Raw genomic sequence first — 20,918 nt, forward strand, 5'->3', positions numbered from 1 at the left:
ATTAAAAATACCCAAATGAACAAGCCTATGAAAATGGTGAGGTTGACCTAAAACATATAACTTGAGTTTGCTAGGAGGCAGTATGTGACACTGGAACAGTCTGCCCAGGGGGGTTGTGAAGTCTCCCTCTCTGGAGATATTCAAGACTCACCTGTGTTCCTGTGTGATCTGCCCTAGGTGATCCTGCTCTGAAGGAGGGTTGGACTGGATGGGCTTTGGAGGTCCCTTCCAGCCCCTAACCTTCTCTGATTCTCTGTGACTTTCCTTCTTAAGTAGCTGGTTAATGGTTAGTGGTTCTCTAAACCTGTCTTAAGGCTTTCAGGCTAATCACAGAAACTGTTTCAGGATCTGGACAGGCATTTTGGATTGGTTTTGTTGGGCTTTTTTTTACTTTCCCCTTTTTTTCCCTCCCCTAAATGTCTGTGAACACTGTAGATACTGCACCCCTCAACCATTTGTCTGATACTGTCTCTACTGCTCTGCCATAGGATTACCACACTTATTGATCCTGTCCACCAAAGAAGCTGCATGCGGTGTTCTGTGCTAATTTAGGCATAACCAGCAGTTAGAGAGGAGTAGTTTGATATAGCTTCACTGATCAGTTTGATCAGTTCCTGAAGTGGGTTAGTATGTTCCTACAAGATTTACTCTGCTACAAGTCTATCAGGGTAGTAACCTCTCTTTGTTGAGGGGCAATCAGTAACTCTGTGGAGTAGCTGCTGCTGGAAGAGTTGACTTACCTGCAGCTGTTGGATGATGTTTTCTGAAACTAATGTAATAGGTTTTGGTTTTGTCTGCTACCAAATTAGACTTTTTTATCAAACCTATTTGAGGAGCTGCTGGCTGAAAACTGCTGCCTGGAGGTGTGTAATTGCATACAGTGCAAGCCTTTGATATTTTAGTTTTAAGTTGTAGAGCAGCAGTGTTAATCATAGAATCAACCAGGTTGGAAGAGACCTCCAAGCTCAGCCAGTCCAACCTAGTGCCCAGCCCTATCCAGTCAATCAGACCATGGCACTAAGTGCCTCATCCAGGCTTTGCCTCAACACCTCCAGGCATGGTGACTCCACCACCTCCCTGGGCAGCCCATTCCAATGCCAATCACTCTCTCTGCCAACAACTTCCTCCTAACATCCAGCCTGTACTTCCTCCAGCACGACTTGAGACTGTGTCCCCTTGTTCTATTGCTGGTTGCCTGGGAGAAGAGACCAACCCCCACCTGGCTACAGCCTCCCTTAAGGTAGTTGTAGACAGCAATGAGCTCTGCCCTGAGCCTCCTCTTCTGCAGGCTGCACACCCCTAGCTCCCTCAGCCTCTCCTCATAGGGTTTGTGTTCCAGGCCCCTCACCAGCTTTGTTGGCCTTCTCTGGACACCTTCCAGTACCTCAACATCTGTCTTGAATTGAGGAGCCCAGAACTGGACACAGCACTCCAGGTGCGGCCTGAGCAGTGCTGAGCACAGGGTAAGAATAACCTCCCTTGTCTTACTGGTCACACTGTTCCTGATGCAGGCCAGGATGCCATTGGCTCTCTTGGCCACCTGGGCACACTGCTTGCTCATCTTCAGCCTGGTATCTACCAGCACCCCCAGGTCCCTTTCTTCCTGGCTGCTCTAAGCCACTCTGTGCCCAGCCTGTAGCACTGTTAACAGGCTTTGGATTTCCTGCTTTTGAGTATCATCTTCTTGTCTGTTCTGTGTGAGCAGTGTTAGATAGAAACATTCATGAACTTCAACTGGTGTCTGGTGTTTTCTCATGTAAGTGTGTGTGCATATGAATGTGTGTGTCTGTCATATATTCTCCAAGTATAGCCCACTCTTAGGTTTTCCTCTTCACTGCTTCCAGCAAGGTAGCAATGATCATCACAGTCAGGTCAGCTTATACTTCATGTGGGCCAAGTGATTTTTCCAGAATTTCAGTTTTTCTCTCATGCTTGAAATGACAACAGAAATGGTCATCCCTTGCCTTTAATAAAAAGAACTAATTACTTATTTCTGCTGTTTATACAATAAAATGTCATTATTACTGCCTGTTTGGGACTGACTCTATGCATTCTTTTCTAATTAGTGGAAGTAGCATTGTAATTACTGTTTCTTTCTCCTGTCTTAGACGTCTTTAGTTTCACTTATTGTTTCTTCTAAGATGCTTTCGCATCTGCATGTAGGGCAGCGAGGTGAGAAGCTTCTTGTCACCTAAGCTGCACTTAATATGTCACTCACTTCTTAAGTGGTGAGGGATAATCCCTAAACGTTTTGCCTGACCCTCAGCCAGTGAAGAAGTGCTGGTAGCTGTGTTAGAGAGTGTGTTCCTCTGAATTACTGCAAGTGTGAAGCTGTTGGGTTAAGTGCCATTGCTACAACAGCTGTCTCTGCTGGGTGGCCACCTTTATTTACTTCAGCTTCCACAATCAGCTACAATTACTAGACCTGCCACTGTTGGTTGTTGCTTTTGTTTGTTTCTTTGCGTGTGTTTGCTTGGTTTTCCTCTCTAATGGTTCAGGTTCAATATTGGCTATTGTTACATTTTTTGAACTGTGATTTAAAAAGAAAAATTCTGAATGTAGGTTTTAGTTTATAGAATCATAGAATTGTCAGGGCTGGAAGGGACATGGTGCTTAGGGACTTGGTTTGGGATTGACCCTAAACTGGCACAAAGGTTGGACTGGATGAGCTTTGAGATCTCTCCCAACTGGCTGTTTTCTGTGATTCTGTGACTTGCAAGGGATTTGACAAGGTGGAGAATTCATAAGATCATAGAATCAACCAGGTTGGAAGAGGCCTCCAAGCTCATCCTGTGCAACCTATCACCCAGCCCTGTCCAGTCAACCAGACCATGGCACTAAGTGCCCTATCCAAGCTTTTTTTGAACACCTCTAGGGATGGCGACTCTACCACCTCCCCAGGCAGCCCATTGCAATGCCAGTCACTCTCTCTGTGAAGAACTTAATAGACTGGCTTTGCCATGCCTTAGGATGGTGTGACACTTTTAAAAGGAAAACTCCCACTTTTGGTTGTGGTGGGTTTTTTTTTTTAACCCCTTCAAAAATGCAGCCTTTTGTTTATCTATAGACCTAAAGCAAGAACTGAACGATCTAGTGCTGTGTTCCATCTTGGTAGCAATGTTATCTTCATGCTGAGTTTTTCTGATATGACAGCAGCAGCTTTTTACTTAGCTGCAAAGCAAAACAGAGCTGACTGCAGCAGTTATCCTTCAGACATGTCTAAATTTTTCAGTCTATTTATGAGTATCAACAAACACTTTGTGCATACTTTTGCCATGCGTTGAATGCTTCTATTTTCCTTTAATTTAGCTTAAAACTAGTAAAGGAATTCCTGAGGTTTTGAAAGGAATAGTTCTTGGCAAGCTCAGGGTTTTGAAACTAAAGGCAAATTAAGATACCAAGCAAACACAGGGAGGGCTGCTTCTTCAGGGAAGTATGTTAAGATCCGTCCTACCTCTTAACATTTGTTGTATTTAGGTTTTTAGAAGGAGATATGTATCTTTGAGTTACTCCTTTAAAGCACAGTTGTTATTCCTCTTTCTAAAAAGTCTTACTGGAAAGACTTACTAGAGCCATGAAAATGCTGAAGGGAGAGGAAGATCTTACTTAGGAGGAGAGGCTGAGGGAGCTGGGGCTGTGCTGCTGGGAGAGGAGGAGCCCGAGGGAGGACCTCAGAAGTGGTTAGGAAGATGTGCAGGTGAGTGGCAGGAGGCTGGAGCCAGGCTGTGCTGGGTGATGCCCAGTGCCAGCACAGGGGGCAATGGGTGGGAGCTGAAACATAGGAAGTTCCATGGAAACAGGAGGAAAATGTTTTCCCTGTGAGGGTGACAGAAGCCTGGAAGAGGCTGCCCAGGGGGGTTGTGGAGTCTCCCTCTGTGGAGCTATTGCAGAGCTGCCTGGATGTGTTCCTGCATGATCTGCTTCAGGTGCTCCTGCTCTGGCAGGGGTCTTGGACTGGATGAGCTTTTGAGAACCTTTCCAGCCCCTGGCATTCTGTGAACACAAGGGAACATTTTTTTTTCTCCTTGGTGTCACTCAACAAGTTTAGCCTCTCGGCCAACCATTGGAAGTGGGGGTGTAATACTCTTGTCTTTATACCTGTCTGCATATTTCAGTAGCTCAAACTGATTGAAACGTGATTAGATTCCAGATTTTAGTCAATATGTACTCTTGCTTTGGATTCACCTCACTAATTGCAATTGAAAGTGGTTGTTGTCTATCAAGAGGCACAATAATACAATGAAAACCTTACACTTTCAAAGTGTAGTTGCACTTCTTATAAAGTGTGTGCCTAAGTCACTTCAGATTGCTGAGAGTAAGAGGAGATAGGATGTAGGGAAACTTGGTTGGCTGTCACAGCCTTGTCCCTCTTTGACACTTGTAGTACTGCTCTCTGCAAGCATCTTCACTCTTTTGTACCCTCTGCCCATCACTTCTAAGCTGTACCACATCCACAGAGTTACAGAAAGGTTCAGGATCACCAAGTCCAACTCATATCCCTACTCTGCAAGGTGCACCCTAAACCATGGCCCCAAGCACCATAGCCAAGGACTTTAAAACACATCAGGGTTGGTGACTCCACTACCCCCCTGGGCAGCCTATTCCAGTGCCTGACCACTCTTGCCCTGCCAAAATGTTTCCTCATGTCCAGTCTAAACCTACCCAGTGGCAGCTGGAGGCCATTCCCTCTCACTCTATCACTAATGAGCTGTGAGAAGAGCCCAGCACCAACCTCTCCACAACCTCCTTTCGGGACGTTTTGCATGCTGTCTTCTTTAGTTAGGTTATTGCATTTCTGTGTAGAGTTTCATAGCCTTGTGTGCATTCATTCAGTCCTCTATTTTCTTGCAGTCTCTTCTAAGCCATTCCAGCGTCTCAGAGCCCATTATCATCTCTCTCAAACTCAACTCATTTGCTTGCCATTTGCGATGCTGCTGACAGTGCTATAATCCTCTCTTGCCCGAGGCACTTGTTTGGGAGTAGCCTCTTTTTTTTTCCCTTCTGCTTGAATCCACAGTCATGTTTTATTCATACCCTTCTTATTCCTTGTCCAAACAACGTTTTCAAAACCAGATTTTCTGTCTTTACAGGTGAAGTTTTGGCCTGTATCTGTCATCTGGGCTACCTGAACTACCTTCTGTCTTCTGATACTCCTATCTCAGCAGCCTTTTTAACATATAAAATCTCTGCTGGGAGAGGTATAGGCTGGGTGGTAGGCAAACATTCTTCACAGAACAACCCTAAAGGGGTTTCAGCTCCACATGAGGAGAAACTTTAGAGTGAGGGTGCCAGAGACTGGAGCAGGCTGCCCAGAGAGGCTGTGGAGTCTCCTCTGGAGACTTTCCAAAGCCACCTGGATGTGTTCCTGTGAGGACTACCCGAGGTGATGCTGCTTTGGCAGGGGGGTTGGAGTGGATGATCTCTGGAGGTCCCTTCCAACCTCTAAGGCTCTGTGAATCTGTGAAAGAGGGATTTGCCATTGGAATGGGCTGCCCTGGGAGGCAGTGGAGTCGCTGTCCCTGGAAGTGTTTAAGAAATGACTGGATGTGGTGTTTAGGGCCATGGTTTAGTTGATCAGATGGCACTGAGCAAAGGGTTGGACTTGATGATCTTGAAGGTCTTTTCCAACCTGGTTAATCCTGTGTGTGATTCTGTGTGACAGCTGGTACTAACAGCCAATACTCTGCCTTCTCCTTTTCCTCATCAAGCTAAACCTTGGTCTCTGAACTGGAGCACCTGCATCTCATGTTTGTGTATCACACTATTTATCCCTGCTGCCCTTGGCACTCAAATCTGTATCCCCTCCCACCTTTACTCATTTAATGTCATGTTGTTCACTTTGATTTAGCTTGGGTTTTAATGTAATTTTATGCTCTATGTGCCACGACAAGAGAAATTTGTTGCATCTCTGATTTTCCTTCATGGATATCACAGAACTTCAGAGGTTGGAAGGGACCTGTCCTCTTGTCTCTCTGCAAAGAGCACAGGTTGTGTGCTTTAAACTCTGCTGTGTCAGTTCAGATTCTGTGAACTGTAACCTTAGGTGATTTCAGTTATTACCTTAAATGATTTCATTTTTTTTTTCAGCACTTGGTAGGTTTCTTTTTGAGACAAATCAAATGTAAGTGGGCAGCTTTCATTTAAAAGAGGCACAAATTTAATTCAGCTGTCAATGAAAGTAATATTAAAGTGCCATGTCCCATACCTATTGCAGAACTAAAGCTAAGATTAAGAGATGTAATAAGAAAATAGGAAAGTCAAATAAATCAAATAGCTTTGTGCCTGTTGAAACTTTGGGTCACAAAGTTTGTCTGTCTGAGTTTATTTTTTTTTGTTTGTTTTTTGTTTGGATTTTTAATTTTTTGGGGGGAGAAAATTATTCATTGTTTGAATGCTTTTGGCTGGCAAAAGTAAAACAGTTACAGTCGTGAGAGGCTTTTCTCTTTCCTCCCTGTCTGCTCCTGTTTTTTGGTAGACAGGTAGATGAGTGAACCTTTCTTACCCAGTGCTTACATCCTCCCTCCTCCAGTTCCAGAACTTTTTCTGATAACAGAAAAAGGAGAGAGCAATTTCAGCTTGTCCTCTGGATCTTTAGTTCTAGAGTGATGTGTGTTTTGTCTCAGAAGTACGACAGATACCAGAAACTTAGATAAGTTTCCAGTTTCTGTAAGACTCTTTGGTTTGAAGTGTATATTATGATTGTTATTTTAAGGTACTTATGGCCACTTAGGGTCTTGAAGTGTTTCTCCTAGTGAAGTGCAACAATGTGCCCTTCAAAATCTAAAGTTCAGGGTATTTGTCTTGGATTTTCTGTGCCTATAGTGAGTGTGGATCATCTGACCTTCACAAATGTGTTTTCTTTTACTATGGTTTTAGTCCATCAGGGTCAGTACATTTGCTTAAGAAATATTTATTTCTTCCTGCCTCAAGCTTCTTTGTTTTGTTAAGTGCCAGTGAACTGGCCCTGGAGAGCACAACATCATGTATCATAGAATCACACAATCAGCCAGGTTGGAAGAGACCTCCAAGCTCAGCCAGTCCAACCTAGCACCCAGCCCTGTCCAGTCAACCAGACCATGGCACTAAGTGCCCCAGCCAGGCTTTGCTTCAACACCTCTAGGGGTCACACTCTTCTTGATGCACTTCAGGATCCCCTTGGCCTTCTTCCCCAGCAGGGCACGTTGCTGTCCCATGAAGAACTCATCTACCAGCAGTCCCAGGTCCTTCTCCACAGAGCTGCTCTCCAGCAGATCACCTCCTAACCTGTACTGGTGCAGTTTATTGTTCCTTCCCAGGTGCAGGACTCTGCACTTATCCTTGTTGAGCCTTGTTGAAAATGTCCAGAACTGGCAGGTTATATTTCTTCATGTTGCTTTCCAGTGCCCCATGTGAAAATGTGTGACCAAGAGAGATGTGTGTGGGCTTTGTTTTCCACTTGTAATGGAGTTGTGCAAGTTAACATAGCTTTTATTGTTGATTAATAGCTAAAATTTGTGGGAGGGGGTAGCATAGGGAAGGGACAGCTAGTATTCATTCTTCTATAGAAAGAAAATCATCTCTCTTCCATCACTTGGGTGCTTTCAGCTTCATGCTCTGCTTCATCATTAGTCTGTAGCAATGGAAGCATTCAGGTTGCCAAAAACTGGAGTTAACCCAGGAGCTGAGAAGAATGTAAACTCTTGTATAAAGAAATGTATAAAAATTCCTTGTCAACCAAGGAGGATTTAGTGAAATACTCTATTAATGAGTAGAATTTAGGTTTGTTCTCTATGAAATGTTATTTCTCAAGTCTGCTACACCAAGATACTGTAGTTTCAGAAAGCCTTCTGTATTCATGACTTCAGAACAAACAAGGAATCATCTCAGAAGAATGCTTGAGACATGGAATAATAAAGCCCAACAGTGTATGGTGAACAGTAGAAGTATTTTACATAGTACTTTGAGTAGTAAATACTGTGGGACTGCCTATTAGTGATTTGGGAGAGACAGATCTTGGTTTCCATTTCTTGTAAAAGCTTTCTAGGAATTAATTTCAGTGCTAAGCTCCCCTTCAGTGAAATCACATCACTGATAAGCTTGCATGATGAATGGGCTGTTTTGAGGTGAGTGGTTATAGGAAGTTTTGTGACTACATAGAGGCATGTAAGAAGAGAAAGAATTAAAGAGGTGTTGTGTCTGAGATGCAAATCCAAAGTGATGAATAAAACATAACCAGAGCTGTCACCAAAATGTTTGGCATTAGATTTGTATGTTAAAAGCCACTTGCTGAGCTACTCCCAGGCTAACCCGAGTTAACATCACTCTATTTAAATATGCTTTAAGTTTTGAATCTGGATTTGTGAATATGTGGATGCTACTGCTAAGAGAACCATAGAATGATAGAACGGTTTAGGTTGGAAGGGACCTCAAAGCTCATCCAGGTCCAATCCCCCACCATAGGCAGGGACACCTCCCACTAGAGCAGGTTGCTCAAGACCTCATCCCCAGCTAGATCAAGTTGCACAGACTCCATCAAGCCTGGCTTTGAATATCTCTAGGGATGGGGCTTACATCACCTCTCTGGGCAACCTGTTCAAGTGTTCCACCACCCTCAGAGCAAGGAATTTCCTAATGCCCAAAGAACTTCTTCCTAATGTCCAAGATGCCTGTGTCCAAATTCTTCTCCACTCTAGGTGAAAAATGCATTTTATTCCTCCTAAGCTGACAGAAATTGCATCTTCAATGTAATAAAGAGGCCATGGTGTGAACTGCAGTGATTTAACAGCTGATTTAACAGAGAATGAGTGTTTGTCTCCTGAATGAGGTAGGGAATTTGTTGAAGGGATGGCACCTCTTGAGGATGGTGTAATTATGTGCTGCCTCCCTGGTGATGGTGGTTCCTACTTCCTAGAGCTTCTTTTTACTTAAAAAAAAAAAAATGCTTCACAGAATTAATCAGGTTGGAAGAGACCTCCAAGCTCAGCTAGTCCAAGCTAGCACCCAGCCCTATCCAATCCACTAGACCATGGCACTAAGTGCCCCATCCAGCCTCTTCTTAAACACCTCCAGGGATGGTGACTCCACCATCTCCCTGGGCAGCCCATTCCAATGGCAATCACTCTTTCTGCAAAGAACTTCCTAACACCCAGCCCAACTTCTCTGTGAAGTGTGTGCATCCAGAGGCATGTGTTAGGCTGGTGCCTAATACAGTGAGTTCAACCAATAGGTTATGCATTTGTTCATACAGATTTAATCCAACATTATTCTATAGGCATCATCTATTGTAGTACATTTTTGGTTTGTTTTAATTAGCTAAGCTACTACATCTGCTTCATCTGAGGTTGTATTTCACTGTTGACAGCAAAAGTCTATAGCAGTGACTTCGCAGAGACTTTTAAACAGTTGTAAAAGTAATTATAAGCTTCTCAAAAGTGACAATTATAGTTCATTCTCTAGGGAAACTCTCAAATCAGTCATGTACAGTACCACACAAGTAGTAGACTGAGTTCTCAGGGTCTTGTGATTACTTCTTGTTCCCTAAGCTGATGGCTCACCAGGAAATCTGGGTTTAAAGTGGGTGTGAGGAACAGGTTCTTTACTATGAAGGTAGTGGAATGCTGGAGCAGGTTGCCTGGGAAGGTGATTGGGCTCCATCCCTGGAGATACTGAAGATGAGGCTGGACAGGGCTCTTGGCAACCTGATCTAGTTGAGGATGTCCCTGCTGACTGCATGAAGGGTTGGACTAGATGACCTTGGGAGGTCCCTTGCAACCTGGACCATTCTATGATTTTATGATTTTGTGTGCTAGAGATTAAAGAACTCTGCTATCACTTCAGTACAGTGAGTTACAAGAATGGGTAAAATTCCATACCTGAGTTACTGCCTCCTGTCTGGCTTGGCCTGAGTTCAGTGGATAGAACAGACAAAGTACCACCTTGGCAGCAAGAATTAATGCAGTTTAGGTGGAATAATGTAATGGGGCCAACTGATCTGTGTTGCTGCTGTGTAGGGCTGTTCAATGGGGGGAGGTTAACATGCTTGTGATCATAGGATGTTAGGGGTTGGAAGGGACCCAAAGAGATCATTGAGTCCGACCCCTCTGCCAGAGCAGGGCAATGCTATCTAACACAGATCACAGAGCAGCACATCCAGACAGGCCTTGAAGCAGGCTGATGTGATGGGACTGCCTGCAACAGCCACTGTCTCTTCAGCAGAAGAAATGGCATCAGTTTGCAGTGCTAGATAGGTTTTATAACTTCACAGCAGCTCTCCTTGCAGCATACCACAGGCTCTCAGTTACTGGCACAGGAGAAGCAGGAGATGAATGCAATCTGGCTGTGGTTCCATTGTGTGTTATTTAAAGCTTTTCCAGCTGTTTGTTTTTTCATGCTGCACTGCCTTTTGCTGCCCACTAACTTCTGATGTTATAAGTGTATGTAGGGTGACTGAAATAATGTAAATTAAAGGTCCTCTCTCCTTTCCAAGGAAAGTTACAACTGGAGATCTGTAAGAATTGGAGTCTTCCAGGGACCAGTGCTGGGTCCAGTCCTGTTCAGCATCTTTGTCAATGACATCAATGAGGGGACAGAGTCTGCTTAGGAAATTGGCTGATGATTTGAAACTGGGAGGCCATTCAGTGAGACTTGGACAAACTGGAGAGCAGGGCAGAGGGGAACCTAATGAGGTTCAACAAGATAAGTGCAGAGTCCTGCACCTGAGAAGGAATATTAAACTGCACCACAAAATCACAAAATGTTAGGGGCTGGAAGGGACCTGGAAAGCTCATCCAGTCCAAGCCCCCTGCCAGAGCAGCATCACCTACAGCAGATCACACAGGAACACATCCAGGCAGCTCTGGAATAGCTCCAGAGAGGGAGACTCCACAACCCCCCTGGGCAGCCTCTTCCAGGGTTCTGTCATGCTCACAGGGAAAACATTTTCCTCATATTTCCATGGAACTTCCTATGCCTCAACTCCCACCCATTGCCCCTTGGCCTGGTACTGGGCATCACCCAGCAGAGCCTGACAGTACAGGTTAGGAGGTGATCAGCTAAAGAGCAGCCCTGTGGAGAAGGACCTGGGAGTCCTGGTGGATAAGTTCTGCATGGGACAACAATGTGCCCTTGTGGGCAAGAAGGCCAATAGGTGCATTGAGAAGAGTGTGTCCAGCAGAGTGAGGGAGGTTGTTCTCCTCTTCTGTTCTGCTCTTATGAGGCCCCACCTGGAATATTGCATCCAGTTCTGGGCTCCTCACTTCAAGAGGGACAGGGATCTGTTGGAGAGAGACCAACAGATGGCTACAAAGATGATGAAGGAACTGGAGCACTGCCTGATGAGGAAAGGCTGCTTAGTCTGCAGAGGAGAAGGCTGAGAAGGGATCTGATCGATGGATATAAATAGATGAGGACTAGGGGTCAGGAAGGAATGGACAGAGACAGCCTCTGCTCACTTGTGCCCTGGGATAGGGCAGGGAGTAAGAGATGGAAACTGCAGCACAGGAGGTTCTACCTCAACATGAGGAAGAACTTCATGAGTGTAAGGGTGAGAGAGCCTTGCCACAGGCTGCCCAGAGTGCTCCCTCCCTGGAGGTGTTCAAGGCTAGGTTAGATGAGTCCTTGAGTGACCTGTTCTAGTAGAAGTTGCCTATGGCAGGGAGTTGGAACTAGATGATCTTTGAGGTCCCTTCCAACCTAAACCATTCTATGATTCTGTATAGATGAGCTGCCTAAAGGTTGATGGGATTAAACAGAAGCTGTTGGAACTGGGCAAGGTAAGATAAGGTAGTACTTGAGTGGGAAGTGATAAAGAGAGAGGACTAGAAATCAGTTAGGAAGAAGTTTGATTTCTGGAATATTATGGATAGACTTGGTTTATTCTAGTATCACCTGTTATGTATAGAGTTTGAATCATAGTGTTTTGCTGCCTTAGCAGTAGCTAGTTATCATGTTCCTTGCTTCTGAACTACTTCCAAAGTATCAGCAATGTTGTTAGACAGGGCTAAGGGACTTCAGTACTTTCCTCTAGGGGTGTTTTCCAAAGGGATTGCAATGAATGGGTAGGGTATCTGGATTGGAAGTGCTTCATGTGATGACTTCACGTTGGTTCTGTAACTGCAGCAAGATTTTCTTCTGTTCCCTTCTGTTTCTCCTCCAGAAAATAACGTAGCTGTGGCAGACTTTTGCATTGCATTGCAGTTTCTCTAACATACTCTTGTTGACCAATTCAGCTGTGGCTGGGTGTAATGTCTTCCTGTGACAGAAGCTTATGTTCTGTTTTCTTGTCCAGCCTGACAAGAACATTTGCCTTTGGTTTTGAATGTTCTTTTCTATTAACTGGAGAAGCACAGAGAGGAAGAATAGAAGGCATGGTTTGTCTTGGATTACCCTCACTTGCTTTGGAACATTATTGCCAAAGGCCATTACACTTTAGTGATTATTCTGTTTCTGAAGTTGTTGTATTTTCTCAACCCACAATTCTTGTAACAGGATAATTAAGTTAAAGCTTGGGCTATTCTTTGCAGATTCTGTGCCTGTGCCAAAATATTTTCAAACAATACCTAGCTATCATTTCAAAGATATCCTTTTAACTTAAAATACTGAGTAGTGTAAGAAGTGTTTAATACATGCTGCTGTCCTTCTAGTTTATCAAGTATGAAGGTGAAAGCAATCCATTCATCTTGCACTGCTATATTAGAAGCCAGTTGTGAAATAGCCTACTTTGTATGAAGGCTTAAAGTTGATGTTCTTGCTCTACACTAATCTTGTATTTGATCTTTTGGAGGTGGAATTTTGCTGTTTGTAGCTGTTGTTGCTGGGTGCTTTAATAATCAGGTTTAGCAAATCACAAAAAAAGGTCTGATGCTGTGTGTTTGGGTAAAGTATAATTTGTTGCTGGGTTAGATAATGCTTGAGCTGGAGTCTGTAAGGGTGCTCAGCTTCTGTAGTTGGCTTATATACAAATTATGGGAATGACTGGGCTGGAGCTATGAGGACAGTTTGAGAGAGTTGGGGTATTCAGTTTGGAGAAGAGAAGGCTCCAAGGACACCTTCTTGTAGCCCCCTTCAGATACTGGAAGGCCACAAGAAAGCTGGGGGGGGGGAGTTTTTAGGCTGTCAGCTAGTGATAGACTGGGGGGAATGGAGCAAACCTACAAGTGGATAGATTGAGGTTGGATATTAGGAAGAAGTTCTTTACCATGAGGGTGGTGGGAGACTGGGAGAGGTTGCCCAGGGAAGTGGTGGAAGCCTCATTCCCAGAGTTTCTTACGGCCAGGCTGGATGTGGACCAAGCTGTATCTGTGGGTGTCGTTTCAAAGAGCATTTCTCTTTGTGGTGGTGTTGGGATGAGCAGTGCCACCTCCCTGTTTGTGTTTGGGAGTTCATGTGGTGAACCTGATCAGGAAGCTAGTTGAGATTAACAAAGAGCTGAGCAAGAAGAGTGATTATTTTTAACCTGCATCAGTTACGAGTGACATATTGAAGGGCAACCGAAGAAACGTTTCTAGAAAGTAAAACCTAAGACAGCTGAAATTGAAGTGGCTATGAGGTTTTCTTACTAGTTTTTTTCTTCGTATGTTATTTCTTAGTGACAGCAAATGAGATTTTCTGTGCATTTAGGTGGAATTGTACATATTAGGTGGAGGAGGAGCAGCATAAGTCAGTTTAGCTCTGGTCAAGTTGTAATGGAGCTGCGATCTGAGTGTGGCTTGAAGTCCTAGCTGAGTGAAGCACTCAGCTAGTTGTAGTCCTGCTCCTCCCTGTGCATTCCTGCCTTCTCTTGGTCCTGCCAGGTCTGTCACCAGGCCAGCAGGGAGGCAGCACAGGAAGCTAAGCTGGCTGAAAGTCTTTTCTGCTGGCCTTGCTCCCTGAGGCAGCTCACTGTGCAAACCGATGAGAGGCAGAGCTCACCTGCGGCCAGGAGTAGCAGGAGAGCCCATCGCTGTGCTTCTGACTTACCTTACTGTGTAGCCTGCAGACACCAGCAGTGTGACCTCTTAGAGGGTGACTGCATGTACTGCAAAGCAGCCCTACTGTCCTGCTCCTGCTTTCTGCACTGCCTGCCCGTCCCTCCGTGCTCCTTCTGCGTTACTCCTGCCTGGTTTCCCCTCTCCTCTACTTGCAGTTCTTCATCACCCCCTGCAAAATGCTGCTCAAACTGGAGAGGAGGGATGTGAGGGTGAAATGAGCCTTGAGCTTGCAGACTTGAGCTTGAGGAATGCTGGTTTAGGAGATGTGGTGGCTGGTGTATGAATAGGGACTCTTCATAAAGGAGACAGCTTGTCTGCTTTAGCCAATAAAACAGTCCATGTTGAGAATACTTCAGAATTGGCAACTCCCATGGAGGTCTGCAGGGCTTTCAGAGCATCAGTAGTACATTTATTTTAGCTTCTTGTTTGTGAGGCCTTTTTGAAGCTCAATAATAAAAATTCTAACAGAAGAGCTACTGTTTGTACCTTTTTAAGCCAATGTACTCTACCTAAGTGGGACTACTTCAATGCATAGCTGGTACAGAGCAACAAGAGTGTGGTCTGTTTGGGTAGTGTTACTGATGAAAGAGATTATAATATGAAGAATTAATGTAGTGTACCCTAAGAGCATACCTGTTGGTTGGTATCTTTCCTCCTTCCCCCCTCCCAAGTATATATTTTCCACTATGGAACTTCATTAGGAAAAAAAAAAAACAAAGAAAGTGTAGCTTTGGAGTATTTAGTCCCAAGTAAAGGCAAGAGCCTGTTGTGGAGTTGATAGAGTTTCAATGGGTGTTGCTTTGACACTCTCATGGCTAGCAATAAAATCTTGGCATCTTCAGCAGTCTCTAGAATGAATCCTTTACAAAAGAAATTAGGGACTCAGTATAGCCCCTAGATAGTAGCAAAATGGATCACAGAATGATAGGCAAGCTTGTCCATGCTAGATGTAAACCAAATTAAGCTTCTTTGTCACAGGCAAAAGTGTTTAAAGTTTTACTGTGATATTTTAAACTGCATCAAACTTAATATGTAGGAGTTGCAGAGGTTTGAAGCACAAAAGATTGGCTTACAAAGCCAGCTCGAGCTGGTGATTGGTAGAGAAACAAAATTTGAGTGAAGGCTTTCAGGGCTACAGTATTTCAGGTGATATTGGCACTCTACAGCACTTGGAATTTCCCATAGCCAAGAGGTAGTGAGGTTATGTGAGGTTCGTGTGACGTGAAGATGTGCAAAGCTGAAACTTAAGGCTGCTGTCCCAGCACCAGGAAGGTTCAGTGCACTTCTTACACCTTTCTTTTAAGATTTTATATTTTTTCATGCTGAACTGTGTTGCACTTTTGCTCATTCAGAGTGAATTACAATCCAGTCCTAAAATGTGCAGTTTTAAGCACTGTTGAGACCTGCAGGATGGAGTGATGTGAGCCTGTATTTGAGCTTTACCTGCAAGAGCACACAAAAGCGACAGCTAGCAGCAAATGTGGCCACCTGTCTAGGTGGCAAACACCTCTGAAGCCTCTGCTTACACTCAGTTTGCTCCAGAATCACAGAATTATTGAGGCTGGAATAGACCTCTGAGGTCATCCAGTCCAGCTTAGCACCTAACACCATCACAGCGACCAGACCATGGCACTAAGTGCCACAGCCAAGCTTGCCTTAAACACCTCCAGGCACAGTGACTCCACCACCTCCCTGGGCAGCCCATTCCAGTCTCTAATTCCCCTTTCCATCAGGAAGTGCTTCCTAACACCCAACCTAACCCTCCCCTGGCACAACTTCAGGCCATGCCCTCTCATCCTGGCACAAGTTGCCTGGGAGCAGAGCCTGACCCCCACCTGGGGGGATTGTTAATTTTCCCAGAAATAAGAGCTGTGTATTCTAAAGCTAGAGGTGTAGGTAAGGAGCCAGTGGATAGATGGAGAGCACACACGAAGAACATGTTCCCTGTCTGTTAAGTTTTATGAAACACAGTGGTGTGGTCTTAGTCTCAATAATCTCTTACTGAATCTGTTCGTTGTTTTGGTAAGAAGGACTCAGCACTGCTCAGGCCACGCCTTGGGTACTGTGTCCAGTTCTGGGCTCCTCAATTCAGGAGAGATGTTGAGGTCCTGGAAGGTGTCCAGAGAAGGCCAACAAAGCTGGTGAGGGGCCTGGAACACAAACCCTATGAGGAGAGGCTGAGGGTGTGCAGCCTGCAGAAGAAGAGACTCGGGGGGACCTCATTGCTGCCTACAGCTACCTGAAGGGAAGTTGTAGCCAGGTGGGGTTGGGCTCTGCTGCCAGGCAACCAGCAGCAGAACAAGGGGACACAGTCTCAAGTTGTGTCACGGGAGGTCTAGGCTGGATGTTAGGAGGAAGTTGTTGGCAGAGAGAGTGATTGGCATTGGAATGGGCTGCCCAGGGAGGTGGTGGAGTCGCTGTGCCTGGAGGTGTTGAAGCAAAGCCTGGCTGGGGCACTTAGTGCCATGGTCTGGTTGATTGGCCAGGGCTGGGTGCTAGGTTGGACTGGCTGAGCTTGGAGGTCTCTTCCAACCTGCTTGAGTCTATGATTCTATGACCTTGCAGGCTTTCCAGTGTAGTTTCTATCAATGTATTGAAAGACTTCATACAAAATATGTCAAAACCATAAACACCAAACTTACTTTCCCCTGAAATGTTAGAACAAATAATATTTCAGAGATTAAAAAGTTAGAAAATAGAAGCTCAGTGCCATTTACTTCATTACAGGATTTGGCACTCTGCTGCCTTTGAAAACATGGCAGGAGCTACAGACCTCATGTTTTAGGAGGCATTTGTGGTTAAATATTGGAGAGCTGACTCACTATTTAAACAGTTTCAAGCCAGGCATCCTTTTCAAGAATTAAGCTAGATTCTTTCTTCCTCTTAGCCTCCATTACTTGAATTAATTGCTGTAGCCTTCTACTTTATTTTCCCATTCCCCAGACTTTCTGCCTGAGCCTCTATCAAAAAAGCATTCCTGTAGCATTGATGCTTAATATTTCAGTCCTATCTCTGTTGGGGTTTTTTGGTGTGAAAATGATACTGGCACCTGTGCTCTCATGGCCAAGAAGTCCAGTGCCACTGTGGGGTGGATTAGAAGGCTGTGGTTAGGAGGTTGAGAGAGGTTCAGCTTCTCCTCTACTCTGCCCTGGTGAGGATGCAGCTGGAATAGTGTGTCCAGTTCTGGGCCCCTCAGTTCAAGAAGGACCTCAAGGAACTGCTTGTGAGAGTCCAGCACAGAGCCACAGAAATGCTGAAGGGAATGGAACATCGTTCTTCAGAAAGAGCCCGAGGGAGCTGGGGCTGTGCTGCTCGGAGAGGAGGAGCCTGAGCGGGGGACCTCAGGAATGATTAGGAAGATGTGCAGGTGAGTGGCAGGAGGCTGGAGCCAGGCTCTGCTGGGTGATGCCCAGTGCCAGGCCAAGGTGTAATGGATGGGAGTTGAGGCATAGGAAGTTTTGTGGAAATATGGAAAGGACTTTTTTCCCTGTGAGGGTGCCAGAAGCCTGGCACAGGCTGCCCAGGGAGGTTGTGGAGTCTCCCTCTCTGGAGATATTCCAGAGCTGCCTGGATGTGTTGCTGTGTGACCTGCTGTAGGTGATGCTGCCCTGGAAGGGGGTTTGGACTGGATGAGCTTTCCAGGTCCCTTCCAGCCCCTCACATTCTGTGATGCTTTTTGTATATGCTGTTCCTTAGAGGACATTTTAAAAGAGATTCAGAATTTCCAAGAATAAAATAGTGTAGTAGTCCTTGCTTCTCTAACCTAATGTGGTGGGTTTGGAATTGGACGTTCTGGCTGTTTCTCTTAAAAGGATGTAGTTAATCTGGCAGATATTCATGGAAAACAATATGGTGGTGTGGATCTGGAGAAATTGTTTTAGTAAGAAATAGAAAAATATTTGCATGTGTGTAAGTTGTTTTTAAAAATACAGCAAGCAAAATAGAAGTCCTGTTCCTCTGGAAGTTTAGAGTGAGAGGATCAGGTTTTTGGAGCGTGATTAAAGGATAGAACAAGGAATGCTGTCCCACATCCTCAGAAGGATTAGTGGGGATGGTGAAGCAAAGAGCTTGTGTGCTCCTGTTCAGGATGCACATTCGTTGTGAAGACTTAGAGCCTTTGAAATGTGCTGAGGTGAAAACTTGAAGCTTCGTTTAATGCTATGTGTTTGTGCATGCACCTATTGAACACAACAGCTGTAGCAACCTTGTGTCTGGATGAAAGGTGGGATCACTTTTTATGTTACAAGGATAGAGTCATAGAATGGTTTAGGTTGGAAGAGACCTCAAAGATCATCCAGGTCCAATCCTCCATCATAGAACAGGTTGCTCAAGGCCTTGGACACCTCCAGGGAGGGAGCAGCCACAACCTCCCCAGGCAACCTGGGCCAGTATCTCACCACCCTCACTGCAAACAACTTCTTCCTAACATCCACTTTCAATCTCCCCTCTGCCACTTCAAACCCATTCCTCCTCCTCCTCTCATTCCAAGCCCTTGCCAATAGTCCCTCCCCAGACTTCCTGTAGCCCCCTTCAGATCCTGGAAGGCCACTCCAAGGTCTCCTGGAAGCTTTCTCTTCTCCAGGCTGCAGAGCCCCAACTCTCTCAGCCTGTGCTCACAGCAGAGCTTGCTGCAGCCCTCTCAGCATCTTGGTGGCCTCCTCTGCACTGGCTCCAACAGTTCCATGTCCTTCTTGTGCTGGGGGCTCCAGAACTGCCCCCAGGACTGCAGGTGGGGTGTGAGGAGAGCAGAGCCAAGGGGCAGAATCCCCCTCCCTTGCCCTGCTGCCCACACTGCTCTTGCTGCAGCCCAGCACAGGGTTGTGTCTGGGCTGCACTCACGCTGCTGGCTCATGCTCAGCTTTTCAACACCCCAACATCCCAGGTCCTTTTCCTCAAGCCAAAATATAAAGAACAAGGATAAGATAATGCAAGTCTTAAAATACTGTGCTAGAGTGAAGTGGAAGTTTTAGATCAGTGTCATAGAAAGCAATCTCAGAAGATTATGAAGTATTTAGGTGTTAGCCCAGCACTGCTGCGGCTCTCTACTGAAATTGTGGTGAATTTAAGAGCTTTTTTTTTCCCGAGAAAGAGCATTCTATTTTAAAAGGAATTGCTGATGAAGAGTGCCAACAAATGTTTAACTAACTTAACCTTAACTTGGCCATTTTGCTGCAATGATAACTTGAAGGAGAACTGTAGAGTTAATACTGACATAGCATTTCCTTCTCTGGAGACTTGCAAGCCCTGTCTGGATGTGTTCCTGTGTGACCTGTGTTAGATTATCTGGTCCTGTTCTGGCAGGAGGATTGGACTTGATGATCTCTGGATGTCCCTTGCAACCACTGACATGCTGTGATCTTGTGATATACAGCAAAACAAACTGAGTTGTGAGAATCTGGGTGTTAAAAAAGACTAAGAAAATAAAGCCTCTTACGAGTCTGAGAAGCAGCAGGAGGTGCCCGTGGAGGAATGCTGTTGAGAGGGTGAGTCCCTGGTGCCATCGTGCATCAGTCTCCTTGCCCTATGTTGAAGGAGGGCTCTGGGGGTGGTGTGCTGAAATGGCAAGCTTGTGTGCTGAAGCTTGTGTGTGGTTGCAATAATTCTGTTTTCATAAGAGCCAGAAGCCTTTAGAGTGTAGCTTGGGTTTTGCCAGGGCGTTGTTGTTGTTGGGGTTTTGGTTTGTTCTTGTTGTTTGTTGTTTGCCTTTGGAAGGGGCTAAAGAGAGAAAAGGACTATACATTTATTACTATGTTTTAATCATAAGTCTGACAGCATGCTCATTTAATAAAAATGTTGAGGTAAAGCTCCACCTGCTAGCATCATGAGCAAAGCTTCCAACGAGGTTCTGCAGCTTCACCACTACCATTCTTTTTGGTTTCCATAATTGCAGCCAGCGGCACCAAACTCCCAGCGTTTAGTTTCTTCTTGCACCTCCTTCAGAGTCATCTCTAACTCTGTTACGGTTTGTTAGCACTGCTGCCTTTTCATCCTCCTAGCACTTAGGCACCTTCAATGTTAATTTTCTTAATAATCTCTGCCATCTGGATAAAGGGCAAGGATTATGTCTGCCCTGAGTTCAGTTTGCTTTACTTGTAAAATGCCTTCTCTGCACAATGCCTTCGCTGTTGGGAGGTGAATTGTTTAACTGTTCTTTGTGAGCGTGTGCAGGACAAGGGCCTTCCAGGACAAGTGGGAGAAGAGGAGTTGATTTGAAGGATGGTGGCATGCATGGGCAGGCAAAGAGAGTGTTTCGTGCCCATTTTGCTGTATTTTTCAGGGTTTTCTTCCTGTTTTGCTGAACATTCATTTCCCTTCAAACTGCTGTATTTCCACAGGAGACCATTCCAGCTCTGGCACCTCTTAGATCTGGTCTGTCTCCAGACATTGAAGTGACTTAGTCTTTGCTGATGTGCAGAAGTTTTAGTTTAGGTTTTTTTTTTAATTCCCAAATAATTATAACAAAGTCCTTTTTTGTGACCATTTTGGGGCAATGAGGCTCTTGAAGCTAACCACACTCAGTAATTGCTAGTTGAGGGCAAATGCTTTATTTTGGTGCTGCATCTCTTCTATACATGTGAGGTCTGGTACATGGGAGTCCCACATTCCAGAAACCTAAGTTTTGTTTTCCAATCAGAAGCACTTGGCTCAGTGGGAGTGAAGACATGCTAGCCAAAATAAACAGAAGGTCAAAGTATGGGCTATTTTAAGTCCTAAGCAGGATGCCAGGATTCTGAAATCATATAGAATTTGCCACCATGGATTACATCATGACTCTGAAGATGCAAGCTTTGCCACATCAAACTGGTCATCCACTTAATCTGTTGCATTAGGAGAGCAGCATTTAAGCAGCATTCTAGTTAGAAGAAGAGCAGCATTTAAGCTCCCAGCAAAGCTCAAAGAACCAATTGCAGGACCATTTCATCTTTCTTCTAGAAGGAATAAAATGGTAATGAAACAGTAATTATTTTACCC

The 20,918-nt window shown here is 44.9% G+C and overlaps 1 protein-coding gene across 2 annotated transcripts in view; it reads left to right on the top strand.

The window, feature by feature from the left end:
- FRS2 (fibroblast growth factor receptor substrate 2) overlaps positions 1–20,918 on the top strand; it is a 43,889-nt gene that overhangs the window by 4,311 nt on the left and 18,660 nt on the right. The window lies entirely within an intron of this gene.

The sequence above is a fragment of the Pogoniulus pusillus genome, chromosome 27 (genome assembly GCF_015220805.1).
Source record: "Pogoniulus pusillus isolate bPogPus1 chromosome 27, bPogPus1.pri, whole genome shotgun sequence".
Lineage (NCBI taxonomy): Eukaryota > Metazoa > Chordata > Aves > Piciformes > Lybiidae > Pogoniulus > Pogoniulus pusillus.